Genomic DNA, 16,068 nt, shown 5'->3' with positions numbered 1-16,068 from the left:
AGCCCTGGACCATAAACTCTGGCCCTTGGCCACCTCTCTGCAACGAGCCAACTGCTCAGGCCAGGCGGGGCAGTCTCCCAGGACGGAGGAGGACTCCAGCGGGTGGGGGGAGGCCCAGTGGGTGGGTGATCTTTATTTAATTACAGTGTTGAGCCCTGCAGGACACCACTTCCCACTGGGCTGCTGGGAGGACCACTGTCAGCAGGGCGGAAGCAGGAGGTGTTCCGCAGGGAGCACTCCAGAGTGAAAGCCTTAATAGCCCATAATCAGAGTCATGAAGATGAATCACACCTGTGTGTCTGCCCACTCCTTCCCGTGGGCCCAGCAGCCACCATCAGGCAGCCCAAAACGCATTTAGCCGGGATGAGCAGAGCCTCTTACAGATCATGAAGATGGCGGTATCTCTCAGCCAGAATCTCCAGCTGGAAAGAACCCTAGCCACCCAGTACTTCTCCCGGCCTCCTCATCTCACCTAGAGCAGCGAGGGTGCTGAGAGGTGCTTTTAAGCTACATGTAGGCCGTTCTTTATCTGGGGAAGGAATTGATCCATGCTGGGGATGGTAGTGGGGGTGGGGGTGGGGTCCCGTTTCTTGTGGGTTAGGTGAGAGCTTGCGGAGCAAATCCGTTCCCCATTGAGCAATGGTGTTCTGTGACATTGGTTGCAGTCCCCACGATGTGCCAGCACTCTCCACACATCCGCCTTGGGCTCCCTGTGCCCATTCTGCCATCTCTTCCATCCTCCTCCTGCCTTCTTTGTTCTGCATTTGGGCAAGCGCTGCCCTTGTGGTGGAATTCATCCATTTTTGAACAGGCCTGGTGCCCCTGAGAAGCACCCATGGTCTGCTATGGGCTGCTAAAGTGAAGGCTAGCAGTTGGGATCCACCCCACAGTGCCACGGCAGCAAGGCCTGGTGACCTGCTTCCATACGTTGACAGCCAAGCAAACCCTGAGGAGCAGTCATACTCTGACCCACAAGGTCACCATGAGTCGGCTGAAACTCAAAGGCAGCAGGTTCGGGTTTTTAAGCTTCTGAGTCTGTCATTCTATTAAGTGGGAGCCTTCCCTGTCATGCTTGGTTCAAGCTCACTCACTGGGTTTGCAAAGAGCAAACCTTACAAGCAGGAGGATCTTCTCTCTCTGCTGTGGCACCAGGGGCCAGGCTGGGCTCTGACAGGAACGCCAGCCTGCAGTCTGCAGGGAGTGGGTGCTCGCAGCTGGAAGCAGAGGCGAACAGGGGCTTCTCCCCATCCTTAATCAGGTCCCCGGGAGCACCCTGTGTGCATGCGAGTGGCTGGATGCCAAGTGACGTGAAATATCTCCTTTTCCCAGGCTGTTAACTTTTTTCCTTGTTTAAGGAATGGGAGGATAATGACATTTAGCACTTTACAACTCAGCAGGACAATGAGCAGATGGAAAGAGATCCTGGGCTTCCAAGCGAGAGATCCTCCCCAGCTCCACGGGACCAAAGGCGCCGGCAGAGCCGGCAGGGCTTGCTCATGGAGGGAGAGACCAGCCAGCCTCCACCTCTCCCCCACTTCAGACTGCACACCTGACTCCCCACTGGCCCCACCCCATACTTCCCCGCCCCTGCTCAGCCTGCCTTCCTGTCCTAGAGCACCCTCCCCACCGCTAGTTCCTGCTGAACGGAGCCCAGTTCACATGCTGGCTGCTCACCGGAAGGTTGGGAGCTGGAGCCCTCGGAAGAAAAGCCTGGTGATCTCCTTCAGAAAACCCACGGCACCTGTCTGATCACCGAGCAATGGTAGCAGAAAAGCCCCCCCCCACACACACACACACCACCCAGTTTAACACTGCTGTAGCTGGTGGTCACTGGGGCAGCTCCACTCACAGAGACCCCACGTCCTTGCGTGCAAGCCCCTCGTGGCAGCCACTGTAGTGCCAATCCGTCTCTCACGGAAGATCGTCCTCTTCCTCTTTGTACATGGGATGGAGCGTCCCACCCTTGTCCCTACAGCGCACCCGAGCTGCCCCTCCTCCGAGGCAGACGCAGGTGGCCGTCTGGCAGGCTGCGGCACTGTCCATGCTTGCCACCCATGCCAGGAGGCAAAGGCGCCCATTCCTCTCCAGTTGCTTTCACACCACGCAGACGAGGCCGTTGAGAATGCCATGGCTGGGTCAGGAGCGCCTGCGTCCTCCAAGTGGCCTCTTGGCTTTTGGACACACGGAAGGGGCCTTTTGCAGCAGATGTGCCCGATGCCAGACCTGCGTCCTTCGGTCTCCTGACAGCTGCTTCCATGAGTGCTGACCGTGGGCCCAAGTAAGATGACATCCTGGACACTTTCAGCACGCTCTCCATTCCTCCTGCCGCTGTCGGTTAGTCCCCTGGGAGGGTGCTGCTTTCATTTCGTGCCAGGGGCGGTGGGGGGGAGGTGAAGGATGGGGTGTTTCACACCAGGCAGCAGCCCTTGGTTTCCCTTGGTAAGTGCTTCAAGCCTTCTTTGCTGTCCGGTCCCACAATGAGGTTCTAGAACATCGCCATCCTATCATCACCTTCAAAACTACCAGCCGAGCGCTGGCCTTTGAGCCAGTCACCGTTCCTGGTGTCTCCCAAACTCCATGTCACCGTCACAAACCCATGAGCACCCATCAGGCCCCTCCCCACTGACAGGCGGGTCCCGAGGCTCAGCATTTCCCCGAAGCCCCCACGGGGCCGCCTTGAAGGACAGGCAGGCTAAGAAGCCTTCAGGGATGGCTCTCTCCCCCGTTGGAGTTCAAATGACTTTCCCTCCTCTCACATATGCTGCTTGATAAACTGAACACTTGGACAATCCTAATGGATTGTTCATGTTTCTATTTTCAAACCACTCGCCAGCTCTGCACTAGGATCGGGTCTGTTTGGCATGTAAACGGTCTCATTAAGCTGCAGCTCCTCGGAGGGCGGTGTTCATCACCCACAAAGTCAAAGATAGAAACGAAAGAGCCCACCCAGCCCCTCCTTCCTGGGCAGGAAGAGCACGTGCCTGCTTGGTGAAGTGGGTGCCCCACTGAAGGTGGCCTCGGTGGTGAAGCGCCGGCCTGCGACTAACAGAAGCACAACTGGCCCCCAACCGCCAGGAGCACCCCAGGGGAAAGACCTGGTGCCTTTCCAATAGGTCAAGCACCAAACCCAAACCACATCATGTCAGTTCGGACTCATGGCGACCCTGGCTAGAATTTCGGAGATCATGAACCTTCATGGAAGCAGCCAGCCAGGTTGTTCTCCGGAAGGGCGGCCGGGGGACTTCAATCGCCAGCCTGCAGTGAGCAGTCTACCGCGTATCCCATAGGCCACCTCTCAGCCAGTGCGCCTCCCAAGGGGCCTGGTTCTACTCCGGAGCTGGAACCAGCAGGACAGCCGCTGGTTTGTTTTGATTTTCTGTGGGAGGCCCCAAATGCTCCTCCTCTCACGCCAAGGGGTCACCAGAACTGGCAATCATAATCTCCCGCCTCTCTGAGCATAAGGGTGGCCATGTGACTCAACGTGAGCCAATAAGAAACCTTCCTGTAGAGTTCCGACACTGGATCCAAGAGGAAGAACATATTCTTGCCTCTCTGCTGGCCCAGCTACAAGCAACGCGTGCTCCCAACCATATCCGCGAGGAGGAGGCTGAGCAATGAGCATCAGAAACCAACCAACCAAATGCTGCTATCAGCTCGATGCCGCTCAGTGGGACCCTATAGGACAGGGTAGAACTGCCCCCTTGAGCTACTGAGACTGTTTACGAGAGGAGAAAGCCCTGTCTTTCTCCCAATGAGAGGCTGGTGATTTCGAACTGCCAACCTTCTGGATGGCAGCCCAACTTGTAACCATTACATCACCAGGGCTCCAAAGAGGACCAAAGACCTAGAAAACGGGATCTTAAGCCAGATGCTTGTTTTTCCTGCAAAGCCAGCTCAAGTGTCACTTCAGTAGCTGGAGCAATTCCTTTGCCCCTAACTCCCTGGAGTTCCGGTAGTGTAGTGGTGACGCCGTGGGCTGCTAACCGTAAGGTGGCGGTTCGAAACCACCAGCTGCTCCCTAAGAAAGTCTTGTCTCTCTACTCCCTTAAAGAGTTATGGGACTTGGAAATCCACCGGTGTCCTCCGACCCTGTCCTCTAAGGTCACCATGAGTCAGCCTTGATTGGCTGGCAGGGAGGGGAGAAGAAACCCTGGTTGTGCAGTGGTTAGGCACTCAGCCCCTAAGCCAAGGTCAGCGGCACAGACCCACCAGCAGCTCCACCGGAGGAGAAGTGGGGTCGACTTCTGAAAAGACGACAGCTGTACCAAGGTATGAGTTGCCTCACAATAGGTAGCTTTGCTGCAGTGGACTTCAGACATCACGGAGGCCCTCTTCTTGCTAACCGTTCCATAAAACTTAAACTACTAAAAGGAACTTGTACACCTTCTTTGTTAACTATTCTTATGCCATTTTCATTGCAAGCCCTCGTATAAGGTAAATCAGGGCCAGGAACTCTATTTCTCTTTGGGTTATTTCCTGGAGGGGGATGCCGTATTCTGCCCCCTATGTGGTAACCAAGATAAGGAAAGAAAAAAACCGTGGGAAGAGGATGATAAACTTTTTTAGAATCTTGCACAAAAGCACTCCAAATAATTATGGCAAGGCCAATCAAACAAGTCCAAATACATGTCGAGAGCGGGTTTGGGCACCCCCCTAGTGTGTCGATGTCCATCACCAACCAGAAAGGCCACTTGAAATTCAGCGTCCAGAGATTCTATTAGGGCTCCATCACTGACTCATTAGCCTTGTGATTGCTCTCGGTCTCCAGGGCCTCTCAGGCTGATGTCTCGCCAGTTATCTGGTGAGATGAACTGTCAGGAGTGGCCCTGGGCTCACTGTGACTAACAGACACTCTGGCCACTTCAGAAACCCCCAGGGCTTAAGGGTACCTAAAGAGCCCTGGTTGCTCGGTGGTTAAAGCACTCGGCTGCTAGCCGAAGGTTGGCAACTTGTCCCCACCCACACCTCCGCCAGAGCAAGGTGGGGCAGTCTGCTTATGTCAAGATTGCAGCCTTTCAAACAGCACTGGCTTTGTTGTTTGTTTGGGGGGGTGGGGAGGTGTTTTCGGTAGGGATTGTTACTTCTTAGGAACCGGGCACAAAGACCAAATTCCCAGATTAAAGTAAGTTTTCACCTGACATCCACCGTATCCCCTCTGCATTCACCTGTGTGGCATGCACAAAGGTGCCCTGCTGCTGCCCGGCCTGTTCTTGACCAAAGGGGTCTCTCTCAACCCAGGGCAGGGCACACTGGGAGCACTGCGTGGCAATGTCCGCTGAAGCGGTCTTCCATTGGCGACTGAAAGCTGGAGGATTATTACTGTGGCCCCCTAAGCCCTGGGGACTGGAGAATTCTAAGGCACATTCCATAATGTCCCCAGAAGTCTCCACTGGGTCAGCCTCAGTTGCCCACAGCAGTAACCTACCTGTCCATTCTACCTCCCCATTATTTCTTTCAGGTCCCTTCCCCACTGCATTCCCCAAGTCCCTGGTTGCTGCTTCCTGGTGTTGTTTCCTAAATTAGCCAGGTACCCTTGAAGGCTTGTCTGTGCTGAGATGCTTTGAAACCCTCCCTCATTCCAGCAGGGGTCTCTGCCACCTCAATGCTCCTCCTGCGCTCTCTGTACCCACAATACCCATAGCTTATCTTGTCACACAGCCATCCCCACTGCCGTCAAGTCTATTCCGAATCATAGCGACCTTACACAGGGTCACCGAGACGAAGTCTTCATGGGAGCAGGCAGTCTCCTCTCTCCACCAAGTACAAAGGGGGCAGGACTGTGTACTTCCCGCACACCAGCTGTGTCTCTCCTGAGCGTTGTGCAGGCGCCTTGTGGTCACTTATTCACTACTAAGTCCTATTTACTGAGCCTTTAAGAGGCACAAGGCAACTGTTCAGGCTCGAGGCGGGCCAAGCACGGGGCATGTGGGGCAAGTTAGGCCTACCATCTGCTTTCATTCATAAAGGCTTACTGGAACACAGTCGTGTCCAGTTATTTACACATTCTGTCTGTGGTACTGGCCAGGAAAGGACCACAGACAGACAGCCAAAAAACACACAACTCTGTCTCAGCAGCAGCACAGCCAGAGGGCTCCTTAGAGGCAACGATGGCGAGACCTCATCTCACGTACTTTGGACATGTTGCCCGGAGAGCGCGGTCCCTGGGGAAGGACGCCACACTTGGTCAAGCAGAGGGGCAGTGAAAAAGAGGCGGTGCCTCGACAAGCTGGGGGGACACAGGGGCGGCTCCAACGGGCTCCAACATAAGAACGTTTGGGCAGAAGGACTGGCAGCGTCTCCTGCTGTCGCTGAGTCACAGCTGCTTAGATGGCACCGGCAGCAGCCACCATGATGACTGGCTTCCCTTATGCCACCGCAGTCGAGCTAAGTAACGTGACGGAGGCCCAACGTCCAACCAGCCTCAGTCATTTCTACTTGTTCTTTGACACAAATCCAAAAGAAAACACACACCATGGTCTAAGCACAAAGGATACTTCCGTGAGTCAAACAGACCAAAGCTTCTACCAAGTGTGTGGGGAGGATCGGTGGAGAGATACAAATCAGCAACATCTCAAAGCGTAGCTGTGATATTTGGTATAGTAAATTGCCGGGGTCCAGCCGCAGCGGGTCGGGGTCCCCAGCTAGGTGGGTCACGGTGTTGACGAGTGGGAGACAGAAATCACACGATTCAAAGGTTGTGGGTGACTGTTCCAATTTTATTCATGCAAAGCTTCAACTTATATATTCTTTTTCTTGGCTTAAAGCTCATGGCCTGAGATCATACATAAGGAAATTCTCAGGCCACAAGACTGCAACAAGTTACATCAATCACATCATGATTCTTGGTTAAAAATTAGTACATCTTGAAACTAAAGCTGTCTTAGCTACAAGGGTGATAGACATAAACCTTCTAACAATAACTGAGCACACTTCGTCCAACTAGGGCGCATTGTTCTAACTATGAAATCAATGAAGCATTAATACGTTTCATTATCAAAAATTACTTCACAGGCTTTGGCTGTTCTTTCTTAGGCTGTTCCTCTAGGCTTTCATTTCTTGTTCTTTCTTTTGCACTAAGTTCTCATAAATTAAACTCCCAAAAGTCTTTCTGTACCAAGGTAGGAGTTGCCTCACAATAGGTAGCTTTGCTGCAGTGGACTTCAGACATCACGGAGGCCCTCTTCTTGCTAACCGTTCCATAAAACTTAAACTACTAAAAGGAACTTGTACACCTTCTTTGTTAACTATTCTTAGGCCATTTTCATTGCAAGCCCTCGTATAAGGTAAATCAGGGCCAGGAACTCTATTTCTCTTTGGGTTATTTCCTGGAGGGGGATGCCGTATTCTGCCCCCTATGCGGTAACCAAGATAAGGAAAGGGAAAAACCGTGGGAAGAGGATGATAAACTTTTTTAGAATCTTGCACAAAAGCACTCCAAATAATTATGGCAAGGCCAATCAAACAAGTCCAAATACATGTCGAGAGCGGGTTTGGGCAGCCAACTCCCACCGTCCAGCTTCTTTGGAGCCGGGCCAGGCGTCGTTCGACTCTGTCTTCGACATCATGCGGCAGGACTGGTCCCCTCAGTAAATGGTGATTTAAAAAAAAAAAAAAAAAAGTCGTCCACTTGATTTCAGCTCATGGTGACCCCATCTCTGTGTCCAAGGAGAGCCGTGCCCCATAGGCTTTCTCCCAATGGCTGCGCCTCAGAAGCAGCTCACCAGGCCTTCCTTCCAAAGTACCTTGGGTGGGCTTGAACCTCTAACCTTCTGGTCAGCAGCTGAAGGCATTCACCATTTGCACCTTCCAGGGAGTCCAGCTGGCACTATGTGCGCTGAAGAAAAACAAGGGGCTGGTATCAGGACTATGGGAGGGGTGGGGTGGGGTGGGGTGGGGGTGTAATTAAAGGTAGCGTGGTCGACAAGGGCCTGACTGAGAAGGTGACATTGGAGCAAAGCTCTGAAGGAGGTGAAGGAAGGAGCCGGGGGGTGTCTTGGGGAGGAAACACCAGGTAGAAGAGCAGCAGATGCCAGGACAGTCCTGGGCCATTAACAGCAGAAGTAGCAGCTGTCCACAGCACCCAGTCACATGTACCACACGCCCAACACAACCCCACGGGACCCCACGGGACCCTCTTCAAGTGCTTTCCACTCATCATCTCGTTCACTGCTCGAAACCCTTTATGCCACCGAAGGTCCAGATGCCTTTGATCACTAAGTTTTATCCAGCGCTTTCACTCTACAAGGAACCTGGTGGGATGGGGGCTGCTCAATGGCAAGGTCAACAGTTCAAACCCACCGGCCGCTGCATGGGAGAGAGATGAGGCTCTCTGCTCCCGTAAAGATTCACAGCCTCGGAAGCCCAAAGGAATACTTCCACGATATCCTACAGGGGCAGCTCTGAGTCGGAATCTACAGGCTAGCAATGGGTTTGGGGCTTTTTCAATTTATGAAGTCGTTTTGTACAAAGTTGCTTATTTGCTCTTTAGCACCTCTCCGAGGTCACAGACCCCTCTGGTAGAGCAGGAGAGGTCAGAAGCACCAGGTCGCACACCATAGGTGCTGGAGCTGGGGGAAGTCCACTCCGACCTGTCTGGACCCAGGTGTTGTCCTCTTCTCCCTAAACCACGGTCTTCATGGGCAGGAATTCCGCCTGTGTTCCTCCTTCTAGGAAGCATTCCCATCCATGCTTGGTAGCGTGGGGGATCGGCCAAACGGAGGAAGACCCTTGAGGAGATGGACTGACACAGTGGCAGCCACATGAGCTCAATAGGCACGTGGGTGAGGACGGCGCAGGACCAGGCAGGGTTTGGCTCTGTTTTGCTCTGAGTCGGAACCCAAACAACAACATTCACACCTAACCCAAACCCTGCACCAAGGAGAAAAGGGGGGCTTGTTACCAGGAGACGAGAGAGACCAAATAAACTTCTGCTGAGCCAACTGGGACATACTTGATGATCACCTTCATCCTGGGCGCCTCCACGGCACGTCCTCCCTCCCTCCCCGCCGCCTGGCTCTGCCAGCACTGTGCAGAGCAGACCCAGAGTGGATGCCCGGAAGGGAGTCGCTGGGAGGCTGATGAACGACTGCTGCCTTTTTGTCCTGTTGTTCTACGCCTAGCAGGATATACGTATCACCTGAGGGCAGTATTGAGATTCCACCCATTTAGTAACTATCTCTCCCTACATAGGCAGAGCAGGAGCCTACGGGTGAGGCTGCTAACCACAAGGTCAGATTGGCTCGATGGCCGTGAGTCTTTTTAAATGCCGTGTGCAGAACACCTGTGGGCAGATAGCCGTGTGCAGAAGAGGAGCCGTGACATCTGGGAGCACATGGTCCCGCCGGGCTAACGCACTGATGGCCTTCCACTGTTCCCGCCAGGGCGCCTCCGTAAGAGCAGAACGTGATTGGTCGTGACAACAGCAGCAACGTGAAGGCACCTGCCTGGACACCAGGCACTGTGCTCAGCCTTCCACAGGGATGCGCTCCTTTCAGATCCATCCCAATTCCACCAGGGAGATGTTCTGTCTGGCTTAAGGATAAACAGTATGGGACGCCGGAGGCTGAGTCGCTGGCCCAGGAGCACCTGGACGTCTTCGGGGAAAGTCCTCGAATTGAGGAGGCGCCCTCAGGTCTCTGTCCAGGTCCTGTCGTGGAGAGCCATCTCTGTGGGTGGCTGTGGGCTCCTGGAGACTCAGCTATGCCTGCCTTAGCGAGTTTCATTGGCTCACCTGCTTTGCTGGCCATGCAGGGACAGCAGGCAGGCCCCCTGGGAGCTGAGCTAGGGAGAGAAACCCTCGTGAATGTATTTTAAAACAATCAAAACGTAGAAGGAAAAGCAAAACCCATTGTTGAGTGCCAGCACAGGGCTGGGTGCTCAGCTCAGGGCTGCAAACTCCGTGCCTCCCCTCCAGGGGCTTGCGGTCCCGTGAGTGATGCACAGAGACCACTCTCTATGTGGTGTGTCCCCAGGACTGAGAGGCACCCAGCCAGGTAGGCTTGTGAGCTGGTGTCCCTGCAGCTCCAAACTCACGGCAACCCCGTGCATGATGGCAGAACCCAGAGCTGACCCTGGCGGGCCCTGCACAACCCCCACTAGACCGTAGCATCCTAGCAGCCTGCAAGCTTTCCCTGGCAGAGGGCAGCAGCCACCTTGGAGGTGCATCGGTTGGGAGGCAGAGCTGGGTCTCCCGCCTGGAAGGAGAGAATGCTATCCCTCAACCACCAAGTGCCCCCCCACCAGCATCCCCCACAGACTCATGTAGAAGGTTTACCTTTTTTTGTTTGTTATTTGATGAACGGGTGTATTAATTTAACATTAGACCTTCCGGGCTTTTTGTTTCAGAAGCTTGTGGTGTTCCCTGCCCCCGCCCCCAAAGATCTCCCTCAACGCGATCCATAGATTGCAATGGTCCACAAGCAGGTGCCAGCAGCCGCAGAGCCCCCATTCAGCCGCCCTGGGCTTTCTCCACAGGGAGGAAACACAATCTACTCTCACCCTGGCTGCCTCGAGCCCACTCCACTCAGCTCCAGGCTGCAGAGCCTCCTGCAAACCCAAGTACAATGCAGCAAGCTCGCTGCCTCCCAAGGGGGTCGTGAGCATTAATTAGTTACCACTGGTAAAGTGCTCTGAAGATGTGGGGGTGTACAAACACGGCAAGTCATTAGGCCTCTCCACACCACCATGCTCTACAGCCTGGGAACTGCTAATTGAGAAATAATTAACACCTCAGGGTGCAGAGGACGGATGCCTGGTTTTTCTAGGATCGGAAGGGTTGTAATAGCATGCAGAGGGAGCAGGGGGAAAGATATGGCTGCTTTGAATGCGGGGACTCTGGGAATTTATGGAGTGTAGTCACCCATCCCCCACCCCCTCTGCCCTATGGCCTTGCAAACGATGAGGTGGGGCTATGGCCCAGTAAAACCTTTGGCAGAACCCTCCTGGGGGAAAGACTGAAGCACCGGGTCGGGTGCAGAGAACAAGCAGGCTCTTGGAGACAAAAGGGCTCAGCCCAGCACTTGCCAGTGGGCCAATGACAGCCATGCCATCTCCTGAGCTGTGAAATCCTGATAATGTGCCCACCCCACCCCATCCCCACTGCCGGTCCTCTTGTGCCAGTGCCTTTCCTCTAGACCCGGCTGCACATTAGGCTCCGTCATCTGACTACAAAATCCTGATGCCTGCGCCCACCTGGGATCTATAAGCCCCAGCTCTATGGTGGGGACACGCGGTGACCCCAAGGCAGCGGAGGCTGAGGACCAGAAGTAAGTGCTGTGTGTGAGGAGCTGTCGTGAAGATAGACGTGAGCCCAGCACAGCTCCATGAGTCCATCACAAGTGCTCAGCATCCCTGCTCGGGGCCTTCCGGTTCCCTAGGTCCTCTGCCCGGAACTCCACCCCCAGTCACCCTTCCGGTCCAGCTCCATCATCACCACCTTGCCGAAGCTCCCCACCCCTGTGCTCCCTCTGGATGGCTCCCCTCCCTCTGTTACACCATTGGCCACACGGTGTTGTTACAGGTGGATCCTAGCACACTGTGGTGTTTTCAGGGCCTATGGAATCACCAGACCTTTCTTCCCACTCTACCTTCAACAGGAGCTCTGCTGTGCAGTGTCCACCCACCAGCGTTGAAACGCAAATGCACCACTTCTGGTATCATAGCAACTCACAACTCAACCACAGACCAACAGCGGGCGGGCCGGTGGTGATGTTATTGGTCAGGTAGAGTGATACGCCGTGCAGATCCCACCTCAGGACATCTGCACATGTCCCCTCTTTCTGGAACATTCTTCACTGAGATACTTGCAGGGCTCCTCCTCTCACCTTGTCCGGGGCTTTGCTAAAATGTCACCTTTCCTTGGGCACCCTAGATCCCCCCTCCCCAGCTCATTTCCCCCCGCTACATTTAGCAGCATCCAATGGTTGGATTCGCTCTTTATTTGAAATGATAATGTTTTTCAAATACAACCAATGCAAATGTATTATTGCATCGATTTTACTTTTTTTAAAAATGAAAAAGATGATAATATTATTGATCTCGACTAGTGTGGTTGGAGCAAGTTCCTCACCAGCCTTACCCTATTTCTGGCCCTAAAAGGAGCTTCATGCTCTTCATTCGGTGGCATAGCAAGAATCAAAATGAGGAGAAACACGTGCAAACACTCATTCGTCACCAGAACTTGCAAAGTGTGAAGTAAGGATCAGTGGAAATCGGAAGTTGTCAAATATGAAGATCCATGTCTTGGGCGTCGGTGAGCTGACATGGACTGGTGTGTGTCATCTTGAATCAGACAGTCATGAGATCTGCTATGCCAGAATGACAAACTGAAGGGAAACATTGTCGCGTTCCTCGTCAAAATGGACACTTGAAGCGCTGACCTGAAGCACAATGCGTACGTGAAATGATGCTATCCGTACCCCACAACAAAGACCAGTTAATATCACAAGGATGCAAATGGACACATCAGCCACTACTGCCAACCAGGAAGAAATGAAAGATTCTAACCAATTTCTTCGATCTGGAGAGAATCACACATGTAGTCAAGATGCATGAATTTCTGAGTTGGAAACAAAGAGAAAGGACGAGTAATTAGGGGGGAAATGGGCTTGATAAAGGAAACCCTGGAGATGGTAAGATAGAATTTTGTGGCATCAATGACCCTTTCATTGGAAAATCTTTTTAGCAACAGCATACACAGTTGGACTTTGCCAGGGAGGGGAGAGAGAGAGAGAGAGAGAGAGAGAGAGAGAGAGAGAGAGAGAGAGAGAGAGAGAGAGAGAAAGGGAAATCATCCAGAACACTTCATTGTGCTCACGTGGAGCCTCTATCTAGAGATAGCGGCATTGGTTGAACTAGAACAAGGGGGTACTGCCAGGTTTTAAAACAGGAAAGGTGGGCCACAGCATTGTATTCTCTCACCATCCTTATTCCCTCTGCCTACAGAGCAAACAATCTGAGGAGCTGGATTGGATGAAGAAGAGCGTGGCCATGGAGGAAGACCCACTAACCACCCGCTCTAAGCAGATGACCCAACCCTGCAAGACAAGAAGGACTTAGCGCACTAACTGGTGACTATGAGAGAGCGGAGTCTTCAGTATAGACATTATGGGGGAGGGGGGAATTCTCACCACTGAAAAAAGAGAGCGCAGGAAATAATGAAGTTGCCAAGAATTTCATTTATTTGGATCCAAAGTCAACTTCCATGAAAGTTAATAAATCTAACATTTGCTAGACAAATCTGCTGCCAAAGACCTCCTTAAAGTACTAAAGCAAAGCTGTCGTTTTGAGGACTAAGGCGGTCCTGAGCAAACCAAGAACTGACTTCAGAATAAGCAAATCTGTCTTGGAAGAAGTGTAGCCAGCAGGGGCCAACCCCAATGGCCCTCCTCGCAGAAGAATTCACTTCAGAGGACAGCACTGAAGCTACAGCTCGGGGAGAGGCACATGTCTGATCAGAGCACCCGGGAGCAAATGAAAGGGGAGGAAGAAAGAGTGGAGCACATCCTGGCCCACCAAGCCTTGAGGACGATATCCCTGCTCAGAGCAGCCAATACAGAGAGAAGGCCATATGGCCGGCCCCACTACGAGACACAACACCCCTCACTGACCCAAAGCTCTATGGGGACAACACTGGAGACAGTGCAAGAATTGGGCCCAATCTGACCCCACTAGGCCGAGGCAAAGCTCTAAGGGCATGAAACAGAACAGCAAGGGGAGCAGAACAAAGAAGTCCCAAGGGAATACCAAAAATAGACTTTGGGGCCAGGTCATGGTACCCCATCAGATTTAACTGGAAAACACTTCTAAAGGTCAACAAACAACAGACCTTAAACTATTTATAGGTGTTTATTTTTATTTTTCATCATTTTGTTGTTGCTGTTGTTTTCTTTTCTTGCTTTGTTTGCTCTGTCTTGGTTTTTTTTTGAGCATATTATTATCTCTGCAGGTCTGTCTAGATAAGATAGGTAGTATAAACAATCTGGAGGAGAAAACAACGGGACCAATGGTTCAGGGGGTGGGGGGTGCAGGACATGGGAGAGGGGGTGGCGGGGAAAAGGAAGTGGGTGTTAACAACCCCAGGGACAAGGGAACAACAAGTGATCCAAAATTGATGGCAAGGAGGGTGTAGGAGGCCTGGTAGGGTTTGATCAAGGGTAATGTAACCAAGAGGAATTATTGAAACCCAAATGAAGGCACTCAAGTACTTCTTCAATGCAAGAACACTTTGTTCTATTAAACTGGCATTCCATGATGCTCACCTTCCCGACAGGATCGCTGAAGACAAATGTGTGCATAAGCAAATGTGGTAAAGAAAGCTGATGGTACCTGGCTATCAAAAGATAGAGCATCTGGGGTCTTAAATGCTTCAAGATAAACAAGGGGCCATCTAGCTGAGAAGCAAAAAAAGGCCACTTGGAAAAAGCACACCAGCCTGTGTGATCACGAGGTATTGGAGGGATCAGGTATCAGGTATCAAAGAACAAAAAATCATATCATTGTGAATGAGGTGGAGTGCGGGGTGGGGACCCAAAGCCCATCTGTAGACAAAAAGACATCCCGTTAAAGAAGCATCTCTGGGAGGAGACAAGCCAGTCAGGGTGCAGTGTAGCACCGATGAAACATACAACTTTCCTCTAGTTCTTAAATTCTTCCTCCCCACCACTATCATGATCCCAATTATACCTTACAAATCCAGATAGACCAGAGCATGTACACTGGTACATATAAGAACTGGAAACACAGGGAATCCAGGACAGATAAACCCCTCAGTACCAATAATGAGAGTAGTGATACCAGGAGGGTAAAGGGAAGATGGGGTAGAAAGGGGAAACCGATCACAATGATTTACATATAACCCCTCCCTGGGGGACGGACAACAGAAAAGTAGGTGAAGAGAGAAGTTGAACAGTGTATGAGATGACAACATAATAATAATTGATAAATTATCAAGTGTTTGTGGGGTGTAGGGAAGAAAATGAGGAGCTGATACCAAGGGCTCAAGTAGAAAACAAATGTTTTGAGAATGGGCAACAAATGTGCTTGACACAATGGATATATGTATGGATTGTGATAAGAGTTGTAGGAGCCCCAATAAAATGATTTTTAAAAGGAAAAAAAAAGAAGTGTAGCCAGAATACTCTTAGAATGAAGTATGAGAAGACTTTTTTCCCCACATGCTTTGAACATATTAACAAGGAGGAGCAGGACCTGGAGAAGGCTCTCGAGCTTGGTCGCATATGGGTCAGGGAAAGGCTGGAACTCCTCCAAGAGGTGGACTGGCAGTGTCTGCCATGATGGGCTCCAAGAGGAACCACGCTGAGCCAGGGCAGGAGGGCTCAGCGTTCTGCTGCAGTACTAGGCTGCTCTCGCAGGGAAACTGAGACTGGCACTCTGGCAACAACCCCTGACCCTCAGGATTCTCAAAAGCTTCTTTGACTTCATTCGTGGGTTGGTTTAGGGGCTGTCTCTCCTTACTAAAATGTAAACTACGTCGGACGCGGGGTTTTCGTTTATGGCTTGCTCTGCTGTCGTCCTGGTTTTTAGAATAGTGCCTGGTACTTGATAACTGCTTATTACCTATTGTGTGACTGAATTTTCCATTCCTGTTTAAAGGGGTGCCTTGAATTTTGTTTGCAAAAGAGGGAGGGTTTTCTCGGCTATTTCGATGTTATTTTGTTTTTAAAGTCTACAGTGATTTACATTGAGAGCCAGTAAGCGCCTAGGGTCGATGAAGAACTACATGGCCCAGCGTGCAGTTCTGATTGCGGCCGCACAGGCCACCCTCCCGCAATGCAAGCTGTAGGGCGGTGCCTGTTAGTAGACCCAAACAACCGACCAATGAGAACGAGTGGTTTTTATCATAGAGTTACACCACCTTTATTCCTAGAGAGAACTTCCGGGACGGTGCCATGGCCAATCGATGATCCTGGGAGAAGATCCGTGCTCTCTATCTCTCGCTCTCTATGACTAAGCTTCCGGAAAGGGGTGGGGCTGAAGCGCACGCTTCGCAGCCTGCATGAGCGCGGCTTTGTGATTGGCGAAAAGGCAGGAGGCGGGCCTTAGGGGCGG

The sequence above is a fragment of the Tenrec ecaudatus genome, chromosome 1 (assembly GCF_050624435.1).
Source record: "Tenrec ecaudatus isolate mTenEca1 chromosome 1, mTenEca1.hap1, whole genome shotgun sequence".
NCBI classification, from domain to species: Eukaryota; Metazoa; Chordata; class Mammalia; order Afrosoricida; family Tenrecidae; genus Tenrec; species Tenrec ecaudatus.
This window is presented reverse-complemented; position numbering follows the sequence as displayed.